The 17052-nt window shown below is 46.4% G+C and overlaps 1 protein-coding gene across 5 annotated transcripts in view; it reads left to right on the top strand.

The window, feature by feature from the left end:
- ADPRM (ADP-ribose/CDP-alcohol diphosphatase, manganese dependent) overlaps positions 1 to 17052 on the top strand; it is a 388290-nt gene that overhangs the window by 174295 nt on the left and 196943 nt on the right. For all 5 annotated transcript variants that reach the window (XR_013824978.1, XR_013824979.1, XR_013824980.1 and 2 more), the window contains exon 5: positions 935 to 1001. The gene's annotated coding sequence lies outside the window, so the exon portion shown is untranslated. The remainder of the gene's footprint in view (positions 1 to 934; positions 1002 to 17052) is intronic.

Here is a 17052-nt window from a genome sequence, read left to right as displayed (position 1 = left end):
ATTCCACTCAGCAGTGTACCCCTCCTCCCCGTATGATGGTTCTGCCCTACACAAACCACCAGAAGAGGAGGAAACCCTTGCCCTGGTTTATTTATTCTTTATAAGTTACAAAGTCCTGTCATATGACATGTGCATTCATCTGTTTGTAATTTATTACCTATTGGAGTGTAAGCTCAGTGAGGTCAGTGTCTTTGTCTCTCATGTTCATAAACATACCATCATGAAATGCAGAACATGAGTGTATAGAAAAGATTCTAGAAAGTTCTAGAGAGAGAAGAAAAAAGAAAACCTTTCATATGAATCATAACAGCAATTCAGAAAATATGTTGTGTTTAAACATACGTAAATGATACCCTACTGTATGCATTATTCTGCAGCTTGCTTTTTCAGTCAGCATTTGGCTTGCAGGTCTAGCCATATAGGTACTTAGAGATGTACAGCTATTCTATTTAACTTCAGATTCTGTCGTCACTGCTTTATTGCAGGGGTAGCAAACTCAACCTCTACAGAGGTTATGCAGGACACCTGAATGTGAGGCAGCCTTGGAGGAAGACGTGTTATAATCACATCTTATGCCTGCCTAATTACATGGCCATATAAAACGTTGTATATGCCAACTAAAATCACCAAACAGAACATTTACCAACGTTATATTTTGCCTAAGAACTAGCAGTTTGCGAACTTTGTCATTGTTTTCTCATACTTAATGTTATGGGTAATCTTTTGTGGGTAACCATTGGTATTTTAGGTTATTTCCTCTTTCCCTCCCAAATTAGGACTAACTTGGGTTACAAATTTGGGGATTAACTTGAGAACACAGGAGGTAGGGAAAGGAAGATCGAAATGTCAGTTGCATTTCTTAAAGCTGATTGGAGAAAGTGATTTTAGATCTGTGGCCAAAGGCACTTATAGTCTCTCCTCTTGATTTTGACAGAATCACGGGCAGAGTCACAGTTCACCTGCACATCGCCACCTGAGGTTGGACTCCTACCACCTGGCAGGTAAGGAGACACGATGCATACTTTTTATAGCTTATGAATTTGACCAGACAGGAGTAGGAGCTGAGCCAGGCAAGCTCAGTTCCCTCTTTCAGAAGCAAATATCAGATAAAGCACTACTCTTAGGCGAAGAAATTAGTAGAGGTGGAGACAAAAGCTAGGAATGTTATCCTCACAGAAGTTCCTCTTCACTGAAAGCATGAGACTAGTAGGGAGGTTGATTCCCTTAAAAGATAACCAACATTTGGTCTCCGGAAACTTCCCTTCCTCCTCCTCTTTCTTCTCCTTTTCTCTCTTTCGTGTAACACATTTAACTAGGACAACTCTTGATCTTGGTTTCTTTTCATTAATTTTTCCAGCTACATGGAGAAAACCTTTTCATTGCTAGCTTTTGGTATTTCTATGAGTCATGGATTCTTTCTTCTGATACATCTTTTTTTTTTTTTGCGATACGCGGGCCTCTCACTGTTGTGGCCTCTCCCGTTGCGGAGCACAGGCTCCGGATGTGCAGGCTCAGCGGCCATGGCTCACGGGCCCAGCCGCTCCGCGGCATGTGGGATCTTCCCAGACCGGGGCACGAACCCGTGTCCCCTGCATCGGCAGGCGGACTCTCAACCACTGCGCCACCAGGGAAGCCCTGATACATCTTTGATTACTGTTTTTATTCTATTAGCTTTGATCTGTTCTCTGATTCATTATCATTTCTCTTACAATTTTCAACTCTTTGTTTTAAAATTATGTTGATTTCCGTAGGTTTTTTTCATCCCCTCTCATACCTTCATTTTCCTCCTAAAATTCATGTCTCCAGCCCAGACTTCTGTCCTAAGCTTCAGATACATATATCCAATTGTTGTCAAGTTCAATGTATCAAAAAGAAGTTCTTTTTTAAAATTATTATTTTTTAAATTTATTTTTAAAAATTGAAGCATAGTTGATTTACAATATTGTGTTAGTTTCAGGTATACAGCAAAATGATTTGGTTATACATATATATGTATATGTCTGTATTCTTTTTTCTATTATTTTTCATTATGGTTTATTACAATATATCGAATATAGTTCCCTGTGCTGTACAGTAAATCCTTGTTGTTTATCTATTTTATATATAGGAGTGTGCATCTGTTAATCCCATACTCCCAATTTACCCCTCCCCCACATTTCCCTTTGGTAACCATAAGTTTGTTTTCTATGCCTGTGACTCTGTTTCTGTTTTGTAAATAAGTTTATTTGTACTATTTTTTAGATTCCACATATAAGTGATATCATATGATATTTGCTTTTCCCTGCCTGAGTGACTTCACTTAGTATGATAATCTCTGTGTCCATCCACATTGCTGCAAATGGTATTATTTCATTCTTTTTTTATGGCTGAGGGTTGTATATATATGTCTTACATCTTCTTTATCCATTCATCTGTCAATGGATACTTAGGTTGCTTCCGTGTCTTGGCTACTGTGAATAGTGCTGCTATGAATATTGGTGTGAGTGTATCTCAAAAAGAAGTTCTTATCTTCGTCTTAAAACTTGTTCCTTCTCCTGACTTACAGCCTATATACCCTTTAAACCACGTGGATTGAAAAATCGTGTCTTCTTTTCAGGATTCATTGAGAAGATTAGATGAGATAATGCAAGTGGCTGCTGCTTAGCTGTCAAGAAAAATGGGGACATAAAAGTCTTCTTGCAGAATGTGAGCCTGCATTAGACTGTAAAGCACAGCTGTTGTCCTAGGACTCCTTCACTTCCTGTGTTATGTTCAGAGCTTTCCTTTTATTCTTGGTAGATTCCTAAGAAAGACTGAAAGGCAAGGAAAAGTTTTGCGTCCTTATATACGTCTTAAAACATCTGTATTGTTTCTCATATTCAATTTATGATTTAGATGGGTATGAAATTCCAGGCAGTAAGTTCTGGCAGTAAGTCTTCCCCCAGAATTCTGAAGGTTTTGCTCCATTATATTCCAGTGTCTGATGTTGCTTATAAGAGGCTTGTTGTGTTTCTGATTTCTTTTCCTTAGCATATAACCCATTATTTTTTCCTTTCTGGGTATTTTTATTTTTTAATTTATTTTTTAGTGTAGTTATATACCAATTTTACTTTTAAAAAAACAAGTCTGGGTGGGCAGGGGAGTTGCCACACAGGGTGGAAAGAAGCATAAGAGTAGATCAGGTGGTTTCAAAGATCCTCAGAGAAGCGCTCAGAAACTCGATTCCAACCAGGTCCTCATTACCTCTGGGTATTTTTAGAACCCTTTCTTTATCCCTGGGGTTCTGAAATTTCAAAACAGTGTGCCTTATTTGGCTTTTTGTTATTCATCTTGCAGAGTATTTTATGGGCCCCTTCAATCTGGATACTTATTGGCTTTCAGTTCTGAAAAGTGCTTTCCTATTATTTCCTTTGATGATTTCCTTTTCTTTATTTCCCCTGTGGTTTGAAAGCCCAACTATTTTGATATTGTAATTTCTGAAAAAAAACCTCTTTTCCTTCCTCCACTCTTTTCTACCTCTTGATCTTTTGGTCCATTTCTGGACTGTTTCCCCAACTTTATATTCTATTATTGAATTTTTGTTATCAAATGTTTTGATTTTCAAAAGTTTTCTCTTTGTTTTTGAAATGACCATTTGGGTAGTGTGCTGTTATTTTTGTAATACGCAGCGTGTAGGGACGGTATCTCCTTTCACTCCACCAAAGAGTCTATTTACAGATTTTTCTTCTACTCCTTTAGTCGTGTCTGAATCATCCAGGTTTCTTACTTATATTTATTTGTTTTGCTCTTTTTCTTTCAGAGGGCTTTCTCAAGTGTCTGCTTGTCCTTTGCTGGCCATGTCTTTTTAAGGTGGCAAAATATACTTAATGTAGGATTTACCATTTTAACTATTTTTTTTTCGGTATACAATTCAGCGGAATTAAGTAAATTTCCATTGTTGGGCGACCATCCCTACTATCCATCTCCAGAACTTTTCCATCATCCCAGACTGAAATTACGTACCTATTAAACCGTAACTCCCTATTTCCCCCTCCCCCAGTCCCTGGTAACCATTATTCGACTTTGTCTTTTGATGAATTTAACTATTCTAAGTACTTCAGGTGAGTGGAATCATACAATGTTTGTCCTCTTGTGTCTGGCTTATTTCACTTAACATAATGACTTTAAGGTTCGTCCATGTTGTAGCAGGTGTCAGAATGTTATACCTCATAAAGGCTGAACAATAACCCGTTGCCTGTCTATACCACATTTTGTTTATCCATTCATCCGCTGATGGACACCTGGGTCGCTTCCATGTTTTCCTTCTGTGAGTGATGCTGTTGTGAACATGGGTGTACCTATATCTGTTTGAGTCCTTGCTTTCAATTCTTTTCATGTATTTTTGAAAGTGAGACAGTAAAAAATTATTAGAGACTGTGTGTGTACATGCGTGTGCTGCTTGTCTGGGAGCTCCCAGTGGATGAAAGGGTGTCAAAATCACTGTCTGTTAGCGGATCCCAGGAAGAGAATATCCGTTCAAAGGTGTATCTGTGCGGGACAGGCTTTCTCTACATAGGGCAGGAGTATTGGAACATTTACAACATACAACACAGCACTCCATGCCTACAACTTACGGCGTGAATGGTGTGTGGGCGACATTCTTTCTCACCTTCCAGGTGTAATTTCCCTATACTTTGGTATTTCTTTGATACTTGTGACTGTGATTTGGGAGGCCAGGGATGGGATGCAGAGGGAGATTTACAATTATATGTTTGTGCTCAAGTTGCCTGGATTCTTGGAAATTCCTCTAATATATATGTTTTCAGTCAGCCCTGGAAGTAGAGATCATATTTTATGAGCACCAGCTACTTATATAACTGTGTAGATAGTTCAGGATTAAGTAAATGTTAGCTCCATCTTGGAATGTAATGAAGACGCCTACAGGGAACAGAGTGGAGGTGGTCTCCAGGAGGCTGGGATTCTGACTCAGGTCCGGCCTCCACCCCTGTGGTCTGTTTTCAGAGGCTCTGCTCTGGCCTTTGCAGCCAGCAAGCTCTCCAGTCCAGTAGGTTTCCTATGAAAAAATTCACTTTTGAGTTTTTATTTAAGTGTCTTTTTTTAAAGTAAGAATAACTTCCATTGGAGCCTTTCTCACAGACAGGGTCATGATATCGTTACCTCGATGCCTGCTTTTGAGCAAAGCACAGGGATGAGGACAGGAGGGGTAGGGGGCAGAGTCTGAGCAGCTGGTGTTTGTTTCAGCCTCTTCCTGGGCCGCTTCAGAGCCGTCACAGAATAGGGATGCGGCATCACCACTCCCTGCACAGCCCCGGTGCGAGGCTTGAGGTGTGATGTGCGGATACGGTGGTGTGTTTGCACTGGCTTTTATTTATTTATTTATGTAAATTTTTTTCTTTTTTTTAAAATAGATTTATTTTATTTATTTATTTATTTATTGGCTGCATTGGATCTTCCGTGGCTGTGCGTGGGCTTCTCTAGCTGCCAAGGGCTGCTCATTGCGGCGGCTTCTCTTGTTGTGGAGCACGGGCTCCAGGCGCTCAGGCTTCAGTAGTTGTGGCACATGGGCTCAGTAGTTGTGGCTCACGGGCTCTAGAACGCGGGCTCAGTCGTTGCTCTGCGCATGTGGGATCTTTCCGGACCAGGGCTCGAACCCATGTCCCCTGCATTGTCAGGCGGATTCTTAACCTCTGCGCGCCAGCAGGGAAGCCCCTGTGCTGGCTTTTAAATGATGCTCTTTCTAATCTCACTTTTCTGCTGCTGGGGAGTTTATGTGAAATCATTGCATGTCTACTTCAGTTTTGCTCCCATCGGTGTTATCGGTGTTCATTTATTTACTTCACACCTTTTTAGATGGATGATGTAAGATTTGTCCGTTTCTTTCTTGACGTCTTGCACTTTTGTCAGCAGAACGCCATCTGCCATCATTCCGTAGTGGTGCTTGTGGATGTGTTTCAGAAACTGGTTGATGTCCCGTGAACCAGATTTGCACAAGCCTCTGCAGTTTCTGCTAATGAGTGGAAGATGGTTCCCAGGGCCTGCTTTCACAGACAGCAATGGTTAAACCTCCAGAGGTCTGATAGCCTAATGTGGACACAGGTGGAAGCAAACTCTGCAGACAGGCAGGAGAACTTTTGACAGTGTCTCTGCTTCCTTCATCCTTTGGAACCAACCAGAAATCTGACATTTCCTTCAGGAAATGTCAAATATTTCCCCATCAGGTGCTTCTTCACAATTCTTTCTTTTTCATTGCATTTTATTTTTCACTCAGATAAAATTTACCAACAGTGAATGCACAGATCTTAGCCTCATACTCTGATGGGTTTTGACAACTGTATCTACTCATGTAACTCACACCCCAGCAAGACAGAGAACATCTCCTTCATGCCAGCGAGTTCTTTGTGTCCCACTCAGTCAATCCGTGCCTCACAGCCATCACCGCCCTGATTTCTGTCACCAGAGATCCGTGTTACTGGGTCTAGAGTTTCACATAAATGCAAGCGTCCATTGTAATCCTGCACTGCCCATCCCTCTGTGTCTGGCTTCTTTTGCTCACCCATGTAATTGCGTATATTAGCAGTTTGTTCTCTTTATTGCTGAGCCCTCGTCCACAATATTTTTTATCGTGGGATATACTGCTTAAAAGGAAAACCCTTTCTCTACCCACAGAATAGTTCTGCCACCAAATGGCTGGGTTCTCCCCTGCCATTAAACAGTTCTGACACCAGCTACCCAGACTCAGCACTGACTCTGTAAGGACCCAGTCCCACAAGACCGTCCCCCATGTCAGACACCAATTGCAGGTCCCAGGTGGTCACTCGTACTTCTGATCAACCATGTATAAATCAGAGGTTCCCACGACCCTCTCCTCAGTTTTGATAATTTGCTAGAATGGATAACAGAACTCAGGGAGACACTTATTTACATTCACCAGTTTATTATAAAGGATATGATAAAGGGCACCAATGAACAGAAAACATCCTGCTAAGTGAAAGAAGCCAGGCACGAATGGCCACGTAACGGATGACTCAATCTGCATGAAATATCGGGAACAGGCAAATCTCTGCAGAGAGGAGGCAGCGTAGAGGCTGCAGGGACTTGGGGGAGGGGAGAATGGGGCGTGACGGCTTAATGAGTGGGCTTTCTGGACAGTGCGGATAATTGTTCAGTACTGTGAGTGTACTAAATGCCACTGAACTGTATGTGTACTTTAAAATGGTTAAAACGGCGAAATTATGCCGTGTGCATTTTACCACACACACAAAATATCCACCCCATTGCATAGGTGGGAAAACTGAGTCTCAGATACGCAAAGGCTTAATCCAGGTTCACACACAGAGAGAGCATCAGAGCTAGGGATTAATCCATCTGATTAGGCCAGCTGTGCGCTAAGTGCCGCGAATACAGAAAATATAGAAATGAAGGGCGCAGACCTCTCCCTTTGCCTCCCCATTGAGCCTCCTTTCCTGGCCTTTACTGGTTTTCCCCTCTGCTTGGACTGGGCTAGCAGGTGCAGGGCGAGCTCTGCACCTGTAAGCCACACCATCGCCACTGCGTTCCTGGTGACAAGGCGCTCAGGCTGGTCGAGTCCAGGCTGAGCTGGCGTGGTGGCACCAGGCACACGGAGACTCAGCCTGCTCTGGGCTTTGGCCCCAACCCTTCCGGATAGGACACAGCTCTGCCACGCCCTCCAGCCCCTATCCCTCCTCTGCCAGCTGGAAGGCTCTCTCCTGTCAGCAGGTGGTCACCCTGCAAGTCTTTGTTCTACTAATCCTAATTCTCTTGTAGGAACGGAAAGGCTGCCTCTGAAATTAGGCCGCCTGCCATGAGAGAAAGTTGGGTGGGCATTTGCTCAGCAGCAGACATCCACTGCTCAGTGCTTCTGTCCTAAAAGCTTTTTTGTCCTCTCATAGCTTTTGGGCTCAGTGACTTAATCCTTCTGGATTTTTGTCCCCGGTACCCTTAACTCCTGGAGCCTTGCGAGGCTATAAATCACTGAGAATCCTGCAGAAAGGAAGCAGAAGGGCAGAGTGCGAAGTTGAAATAACTAAGTCTTTATCACCAAGTCCCACCTGCCATTCCGTCCCAACTCTTTTCCATCTTATTCCGTCTGAATTTTCCTGCGTATGTATCACCTCCCTTCCAGTCTGTCCTCCGGGCCTGTGAAGTTGTCCCCAAGGGCTGGACTCAGCATAAGAAGGGAGGAGTTGGGATTTATCTACAAGGGACCACTCTGCCTTTGAAGGTCAAGAGTCTTCCAACTGGGACAAATAGGCAGGGGCTTGGAGAAGGGTCCCCCTCTGTGCTTGGGCCCTTGGTTCCCTCTCCCAGACAGGCAGGGTCCCATCCACGTTCCTTGGTGCCACTTTCATCTTTTTCCCACATACACTCAGCAAAGGAGGAATCTTCCTGCAGTACAGAGCTCACTCCCCAAGAGGAGACCCAGTGGGCAAGATGCTTTATAGCTCGACGTCTAGATATCAGAGAGGAGCTGGACGTGTCTTCCTTTGTTCAGATAAACCGGAAAGCTCTGATGAGACAAGATAATAAGCTCGTGGCGTCTATCAGGAGCAGAAGCGTGAGACTGTTCTAGTGTCATAGACTCACGCAGAGACCAAACCTGATAGACTGTGCGTGAAAATGTCCGAGGCCGTCCTAGCCTTTAGTTCATACCCAGCGATATTGGTCCCTCTGTTTATTTCCCGATGGATGTATGGATTTTATCAATGCTAAGTAGACAGAAGCTGGCTCTGTCCCGGGGGAAATCCCATGGATAAATTGATTTCCTCCTGACCCAGAAAGAGGGACTTTCTGGGTGCAGCAGTTTGTACATCTTAATTTCCCTGCTCCTGGAGGCCAAAGATGCAGTGAGTCCTTTCTGAAGGTGACTTCTTTGCTTTTACTCAAAATGCCCAAGCCACACAGGCTCCTCTCACATTTCTAAGTGAGGGGTAAGCTGCTCTGAGTACGAGCCCAGGCACCCCTCGCCGCACATGAAAATTTGATCCGTGCACTAAAGACTGTCTTGCTTAATGCAGTCGGGCCCTTTGTCCGCAAGAGCTAATACCCTTTTGGGAAATGCTGTGACTTAAGCTGAAATGTCAGGGAAGGAGAGGGTAGAGAGGGAATGCGGACCTCTGCCATCCAACCTCCTTTCTCCAGCCACTTAATAACTTGGCTAAAAGCCACAATCATTACAGAGCCATCAGCCAGGCTCCAGCCCCTCGCTGCCTTCCCAAGCAATCAACAGGATTTAGTGAGCCACCAGTTGGAATTTATGTCACTTAAAAAGTGTGGTTTCTTAGACCAGTCCTACAGAGACCGATTACAGAGACCTGGGCACTTTGATTAGCTTCCGTTTGGAGACCAGGAGGCTGTGGATGGAGCCAGCTGTTAGGCCTTCCGAGTGCGTACCTAGAAAAAGTAGGCACCTAGCTCACGGCCCGCTCATCTCCACGTTGTCCTCGCTAAACGTGACTCTTCCGTCATTTCATAGCACTTTTTGTTTGATGGAGCTGTGATTGAGAGGAAGGAGAACCGTCAGAGCCTCTTAAATGTTGCCACGCTTTTTACATTCATTATTTTTATAACAACTTCATGAAGTAGTTATGATTATGCCTCATTTTGCACACGAGGAAAATGAGGCAAGGCCACCTTCTGCCTCAGCGGGAGTTGAGAGTAAGCCCCATGCGTGCGGCATCTAGGATCTCACCTTCCCAGGAGACCTATCAACCATCGACAGGGCCTGGGGAGGAGGCTTCAGATTCTGGAGTGAGACCTAGCTTCCCCAAACCTCCTCCTGTCCGGTGACAGAATCCAGAGTTAGCCCCTGACACCCAAACTTTCCTGGGTTTCAACACTTTCGGCCCCGCTACTACTGTCTTCAGTCCTTCACACTAATCTCCTGTCTTCCTTTTCTCTGTTCATGTCCACCATATACAAAGCCCCAGATTCCCAGATCTTACCTCTGGCTCGTGGAATCCCTAAAGTGGTCCCACATCGCTGTTGTATTGCGATTGTATCTCCCACCCCTCCCCGACTCATGGAAACTGTCTCCTGTAACTTCCGGAATTCCAGGTTCATCTCAGCAAAATCCTCTATATCCTCAGCATCTTGTCTGGGTCAGAGGGGTCCCCTCATTCTTCTAGCTCTAATGGGAGCCTGGCTCTCGCTGAGGCCAGTTCCCTTTGCAGCTCTCTGACTGATGACTGTGTCTCTCCCGTCCTTCTCCCTTGAACCCCTGGGCCTCCTGGTTTCTCGTGTCTGCTTCCAGACCAGCCTTCCTTCCACAGTCACTAAGACCCTCGTCTTATTCTCCTGCTGTCAGGCTACATCAGTCCCGACCCTTTAGCGCTACTTTCCTCTGCCAGCTCCTCTGGTCTTGCCTCTTTTCTTGACAGTTTTGTGTCCGGGGTGGCTATTTCACTCTCTCCAACACCAGTCCCATCTTAATTCTTGGTGACTTCCACATACTTTCCGGTAATTCTCTTAGTTCTTAAATTCCCCTCCTCCTCCAAGCTTATATTCCACTCTCCTTTGGCAGGTGACCCTCATGGCCTTGTCATGACCAATCATTGCCACGTTCCATAATCTCTACTTCATACAGCTCTCTCTGACCACCACCTGTTTTTCAGCCCACTCCATCTAAATAGTATCTGATTCTGGCGATCGTTCAGTCTCACAGTGACGCTCAGTCCATTGATCCCACCACTTTTCCCCTGCTCATACCCTTTGGATGTTACTGCTTCCCTCGCATCTGGTTGAAATTCCATGGTTGAACATTATTTTTACTCCCTTGCATGTGCCCTTGACAACCTTGTCATTTTTACTTTGTGTTACTGTCCCTGCTCTGTGCCCGCACCCGTCAGCTGACTAGGACTGCTAGATAAAACCACAGTCACAGCGAAGCTGAATCTCTTTTGTTTTGATGCATAACTACAAGCTTAGGGCCGCCAGCAGTCCTATCATATTTCCCTGGCCACTCACTCGCCTTCTCTCCAAGATTCTATTTTACGCCTTCTCTTACCTCGAAATCTCCCAAACTTTCTCACCTATCCACACTCTCAGACAGGACCTTGCTTCCTCTCTCACTGGGAAAATAAAGCAATAGGAAGAGGGTTTTGTCAGGCGCCCACCACCAAATCTACTCACTCCCCAGCATCCGTACCGTATGCTCTGCCTTCTTGCCTTAGGCCTTCCAAGTGCATACCTAGAAAAAGTAGGCACTTAGCACACGGCCCGTGTGTATAGAGGACCTGCCCGTGAGCCCACGCATGCCAGTCGTGCCCTCGCACATTCATCCTGTCCCTTCCCCACTACTCTGTGACATCACACCAGCAACCTGGCCCCTCTCTTTCCAGCCTCACTCTCCCCGCTTTCTACTGGATCATTTTCATTAGTAGACAAACCTACTGTAATTTGTTCTATCTTAATGAGAAAGCCTCCTGTTGACCCCATGTTCCCTACCAGCTACCACCTACTTTCTCTGTTCCCTTTTGGGTTTAGCAATAACCTTGACCAGAACATTTTTGTTGGAATGATTGGGGCAAAGCCTAATTGGAGTGGGTTTAAGAGAGAAAAGGAGAAGAGGTGTTGGAGCCAGTGAGTCTAGACTATTCTTTCAAGGAGTTTCCTGCAAAGGGGAGCAGCAGACCTCTCTTATACCAGCAGTCAAAGTTAGTTGAAATTTAGTGAGTTAAAGTTACAGGAAATGAAGCCAGGAAAGTAGGTTAACATTGATCTGACGCTCGCTAGAAGCCAGGCATGTTCACAGGACCGAGTGGCAGATGATTGTAGAGAAATACAGAAGTGTGTCCCTTGTCTCAAAGAGCTCTGGCCGAGCAGGAGAGACAGTGAGGTGAACAGGAGAGACTGGGCGGGCTGGGGACCCGATGGCTGCTAGCAGCCAGACAGGGGCCTTGCTCTGTCTTTATCGGCCCGAGGACCTCAATTTGCAGACACTTGACTCTTTCAACTCTCACCCTGTGTCCTTCTTAACCTCACCTGAGCTGGACCACATCTTGTCAGACAGACCATGTGTGGGACTCACCTGAGGGCAGACCTGGCCCTGTGTGAGACGGAACAGCCTCCTTCCTCCAGCTCTTAGGGCTCCGATGTTGGATTCTTATGGTGCGATTGGCTGCACTGGTCTCCTGGTGCTGTCTCATGGGAGGCCAACCAACCAACTCCAGCCGCCCTCTGAGGCTGTTAAGAATGTCTTTCTCCATCCAAGGAATGGGACCAGCTCTCTATACCTGTCAGTCTCAACCCCACACCTGTTGCAACACAGACAGATGCTATCAACACACCTGTGCCCACCCTACCTCCTGGCTTTAACTGTCCAACTTCCTCGCTCCCTTCAAAAGCATATCGGAATACAAGTGACTGGGCGTAATAACAAAGTTATTCCAAGGAGAACTTTGGTGCTGCTCTGATTAGTTTTAAAAGTAAAGTACTTGTAAGCACTGATTCTCTAACTGCCATTAGTAACTTATTAGTAGCATCCGACATTACAAGGAGTCAGGACAATCCCTGCAGTTGAAAAGTGCAATTGCACAGGCAGCTAAGTGCGAGCAGGGGCCAGGCGGATTGCTCGAGTGGGTGCAAGGGCTGGCCGAGGACTGTGGCAAACTTGAGAGCCTGTGTCCGTCAGCAGGGGCAGAAGACCGCTCTCCTCCAGTCTGTCGCTACAGCTCAGATAGGACCCATCTTCTACGTTTTCAAAAGAAGCTGGGAGTTCACATTTTAAGGGGAACCTTCTGATTTTTAAATACTGAAATGTAATTCAAAACCTCCAGAAACACTGTGCATGACAAACAAAATACAACTGCGAGATGAGTTTGATCCGTGGGCAGGTATCCTGCTCTCCTGCTCTCCTACGTCTGGGTCTGTGCGTTCCCAGCTTGGCCTCCTTGCTGTCTCTCCGGCTCTTTGTCGGTCTGAGACCTCGCACAGCTGCCCTCCCAGCCCCATATTTCAGCGCCACGCCCTGGAAACCGGGCGTCAGCCCTGCTGTCAGAGGAGGGGCTCCTACGTCGCCGGAAGCAGAGGGACACGGCGGGAGAGTGAAGGTGGTGCTTTTCATAACTAACACCCTCATGCACCACTTGCCCCATGAGGGACGTGGTGGAAGGCTGGATCACGGTGACATCTCCAGAGCGCGGAGAGGCCAACTGAGGAACCGCCGGCTCAGTTCTGCCATGAGCTTCAGGATGTCTTGTGATCTGAGTGCCGGCTGATGGTGGCACCTGTGTCAGCATAACAGCCTCTGCAGGTGCGGGGACACCAGCTGGTGTGGCCTGGGGCTCCATGCTGCTGGGGCGGCCAGCTGGCCCGGGAGGCAGGGAGTCCAGCGGCCAGGGCCTCAAGATGCATCTCCAAGGCCAGCTGCACTTCACCTGGAGTCACAGGGACACAGAATGGGGCCAGAGGGGCTTCGGAGAGGGTGGCTCACCTCCCCCTACACCTCCACCACTGTCCTGCCGCCACCAGCCGACACATCAGCTGGGACCGAGCGGGCACTGAGGTTTGCTTTTATTTGTGGGGGGAGACTGTTTTCGGTTGGGGGGCAGGCCTGCGCATCAGACTGCTCTTCTCTTTTAAAGAAAGAGAAAACAGTAAGGCGTTGATGAGTTTGCTGAGAAACGGAATCTCTGGTCCCTAAACGGGAACTCCACGAGCTTGGGGAATATTCCCTGTGAAATCACGAGGTTCGGCACAGTGGCTGGCCCATAGTTCAAGAAATATTGTTGAATGGACAAAAGGAAGAAAGGAAGGGAAGGAGGGAGGGAGGGAGGAAGGAGGGAAGGGAGGAAGGAAAAGAATGAAAGGAAAGAAGAGAGGGAAAGGGCGAGGGAGGGAAGCAGGGTAGGGGTGGGGTCTGTGGGAGTTGACCCCAGATGTGAAGCCCTGTGGAACATATGATAAAGACTGTTTTGTTTCGAGAGGGGGGCTGTTGAATACCAGCTCAGGCCATTCTCTTATACCAGCAACACAGAGAACGGGGGAAGGGAAAGCCTGCGCAGAATTATGTATATATTTTTACTGCTGAGCACTTAGGCAGTTCCTTTCGGTTAAAATCCATAGTTTCCCTCCCATCTGGAAAGAAGTGGTTTCAGTAATGTGGCAGTTTCGATTTTGAGCCAGAGAAGTCATTTAGGAACAGAAAAATGAAACAGTTCTTTAAGAATGACCATACCATTTCAAGCCCCAAATGATCATATTAAGGGTTTAGTTAATATTACACCTGCTCTGAAAAGGGGAGAAAAAGGCAGAACGGCTTGTCACGCAGTCCTGCTGAGTGGCCAAGCAGTGGGCGCTGTGAAGTCGGCTTTCTCTTCAAGGCGGTGGGCCCTGGTTCCCGAGCGTTGCCGCGGCTCCCCGCAGCGTGGATGTTTCTGGAGCTGAATGAATAGAGGGCCTGCGTTTCTCTGGCTACTGAACTCAAAGCACAGACCGGGTTCTCTCCACTTCATCTCACTTGTGGGCACCACACCTCCAGAAGCAGTAATGGTACCATTTATGAGCAAGCTTCATGCACCCTTTCCATCTAGAGGAGGGGCTGCCATTTTGTCCTGGGAAGGAGAGTATTATATTCTTTTCTTCTCATGCAAAGCTCTCAGCGATTTACTCCTTCTCTTCATCCAGTGGATGCTGTGGGGTTATCTTCCACTTTCCCCAAAGCAGTCCTCCAGGCAAACCACAATGAACCTAAGGGCTGCTGTAGGAGGGAACTATTTTCTCCCTCTTCTCATTGGAAGCACACTTCCAACCTTCTCTCCAACCTCCTTGCTGTTTCTTCTCTGCGGAGGAAGAGCGACATACCCAAACGCTAACAATGGAGAAAGTCTGCCTGTGTAGTCCAGTCTCCTTCTTGCTTCTCTCTTGGATCCTGGCTTGTGTCCATCCTTTTCTCCTCCATGCCCTGCCACCCTCCGCAGTGTGTGATGGGAAGAGTGGGGGAGAAGGAGACCTAAAGTTGAACTGGAAGGTACTTTCCATGGGGGCGGGGTAATTATTATGGATTAAGGACGATGTGAGTCACTACTAATAGACTCAATGTCGTGGTTCCCATCTGAATTTGTCTCAGTTGATTCAGACTTTGAAGGAGAGGGGAACACAACATTTCAGAATCAGAAGAAGAAAAGGGAAGCGATAGAGTCAAAGAAAGTATGGACAAGGGATTAGAAGGAGAACCAGGAGAAGCTGCTTGAACTAGTCTGTGTGGACAGTAGGAGAGCGCGCTGCCTGAGGGATCGTGGAGGGGTTCTTGGTAAATACGCAGGCACCATTCGTCTTTTTTTTTCTTTCAATCAACAATTTGTATTTATTTATTTATTTTTGGCATGCGGGATCTCAGTTCTCTGACCAGGGATCATACCCGGGTCCCCTGCAGTGGAAGCGCTGAGTCCCAGTCACTGGACCACCAGGGAAATCCCCACCATTTGTCTTTGGCGTCTCTGAGATCGCTGGGCTGGGTACGCATGTTGATTGTTGAACACTCCTCCCCAAACTTCATTTCTCTCTGACCTTCCTTCCTCCCTGCTCACCCTTTACTCTTAGGCTATACCCTTAAATAGTTGGTTCTCAGTAAATGGGGACACTCAAGGCTTCTAAGTAAAAATTTCAGGGAATGTCTATTTTCCTTCATTAGCTGCAAAATAAACACATTTTCGTGGTCCTGCAGTTCAGGGGCTGCTGGGCTGGTGTTTACACATGTGGTGAGCAATGCTTCCCTCGCTCTCCCTCTGAATGCACTCCACCACCGTGTCTCTAGCCAGTCAGGGTGCACTGGAAATACCTGCAAATCTTTCAGAAGCTACAGATGCTTTGGGCCCCGCCCCAGTCCATCTAAATCAGAATCTCCAGTGGTGGAACATTGCAGGCATGGACATTTTCTAAAAGCTTCCCAGGATTTTCTGATGGATATCAGGACTGTGAACTACTGATCTAGGCAGACACAAGCCCCCTGAGCCATTAACCTTCACCAAGTTAAATAACCAGTCCTCCCTAAATGGAAAATTCCTGCAAATCTGGAGACGTTGTCAGTAGTGTTAGAGACAGTGATTTCTTTTTCTCTCCCAGAGTCTTCCAGCTGTAGGATAAGCTGAAGTATCCTTTATCAGAATGGACGAACTCAGGGAGGGCTGGGGCAGTGATGTCTGGGCTTGTCTGCTGGGCCCCCTTGACCTCTGGCTGCTTGGGCAGCTCTTCCTCTCTAAAGAGGGCAGTGTTGCTACCTAGAATCAGGATGGGAATTCCAGCCAATCTTGGGCAGTGAAGTCCCAGGGGAACGGCTTCTGCCATGTGCACACTGCTGTGAAGATCCCTCTGGGCCAATACTTCATATCTGCCTGCATTTGCTCTCACATACTTTAGACCCCGTCTTCCCCTGGAGAGAGGTCAAAAGTAACGTGCTGGGTATTGTGAATCTGCTTCAATCATGGTGGGTTAAGTTTCACTGGGAGATTTCCGGGTTCAGCACCGTCCTTGATAACCTAACCAATTCTAAGCCCCAATGAATCAAAGACTTGTTAAGCTCTGCCAATGGGCTTGGCCCCCACCCGTGCCCTTCAGTCACTCAAAGTCAAGGTTCAGACATTTGTCTTTATTCCTTCTGTTCAAATAGGACATTCCCCACTCTCCAGTCTTGCGGGCACCTGTCCAGGTGAGCACTGGAGCCCACAGGTAGGGTTGTTAAGGCTTCCTAGGCAAGAGGGCAAGCTCACCTTTTCTCCTGAGCTACACCAGCCTTTTCACCCGCAAGAGTTGCCAGTTTTCTGCTTTTACAGCAACCAAATGAACTTGTCCTATGCTCAAGACAAGTTGTAATTCATCAAATCCACTCATACTCTTTTCCCATTGCTTTTTACGCAGACAAAGAATGCGGCAGAGAGGTCATTAAATCCTTTTCTAGGGGTGAAATACGTAGAAAGGCTGTGTGATTCCGTGATGCACTCCAAGAATATAAGTAAATTTGCTCTGCTTGATCTCACTGTTACGAAGCCACATTTGCCACTCTTTATAATACGCAAAAAATATATTCAGCACACACAGCCGCTTATAGTCGCTGCTGCT

This window comes from Stenella coeruleoalba, assembly GCF_951394435.1.
Source record: "Stenella coeruleoalba genome assembly, chromosome: 19".
Classification (NCBI taxonomy): domain Eukaryota; kingdom Metazoa; phylum Chordata; class Mammalia; order Artiodactyla; family Delphinidae; genus Stenella; species Stenella coeruleoalba.
Note: the sequence above shows the minus strand (reverse complement) of the source record. Positions and strands in the feature narration are given on the sequence as shown.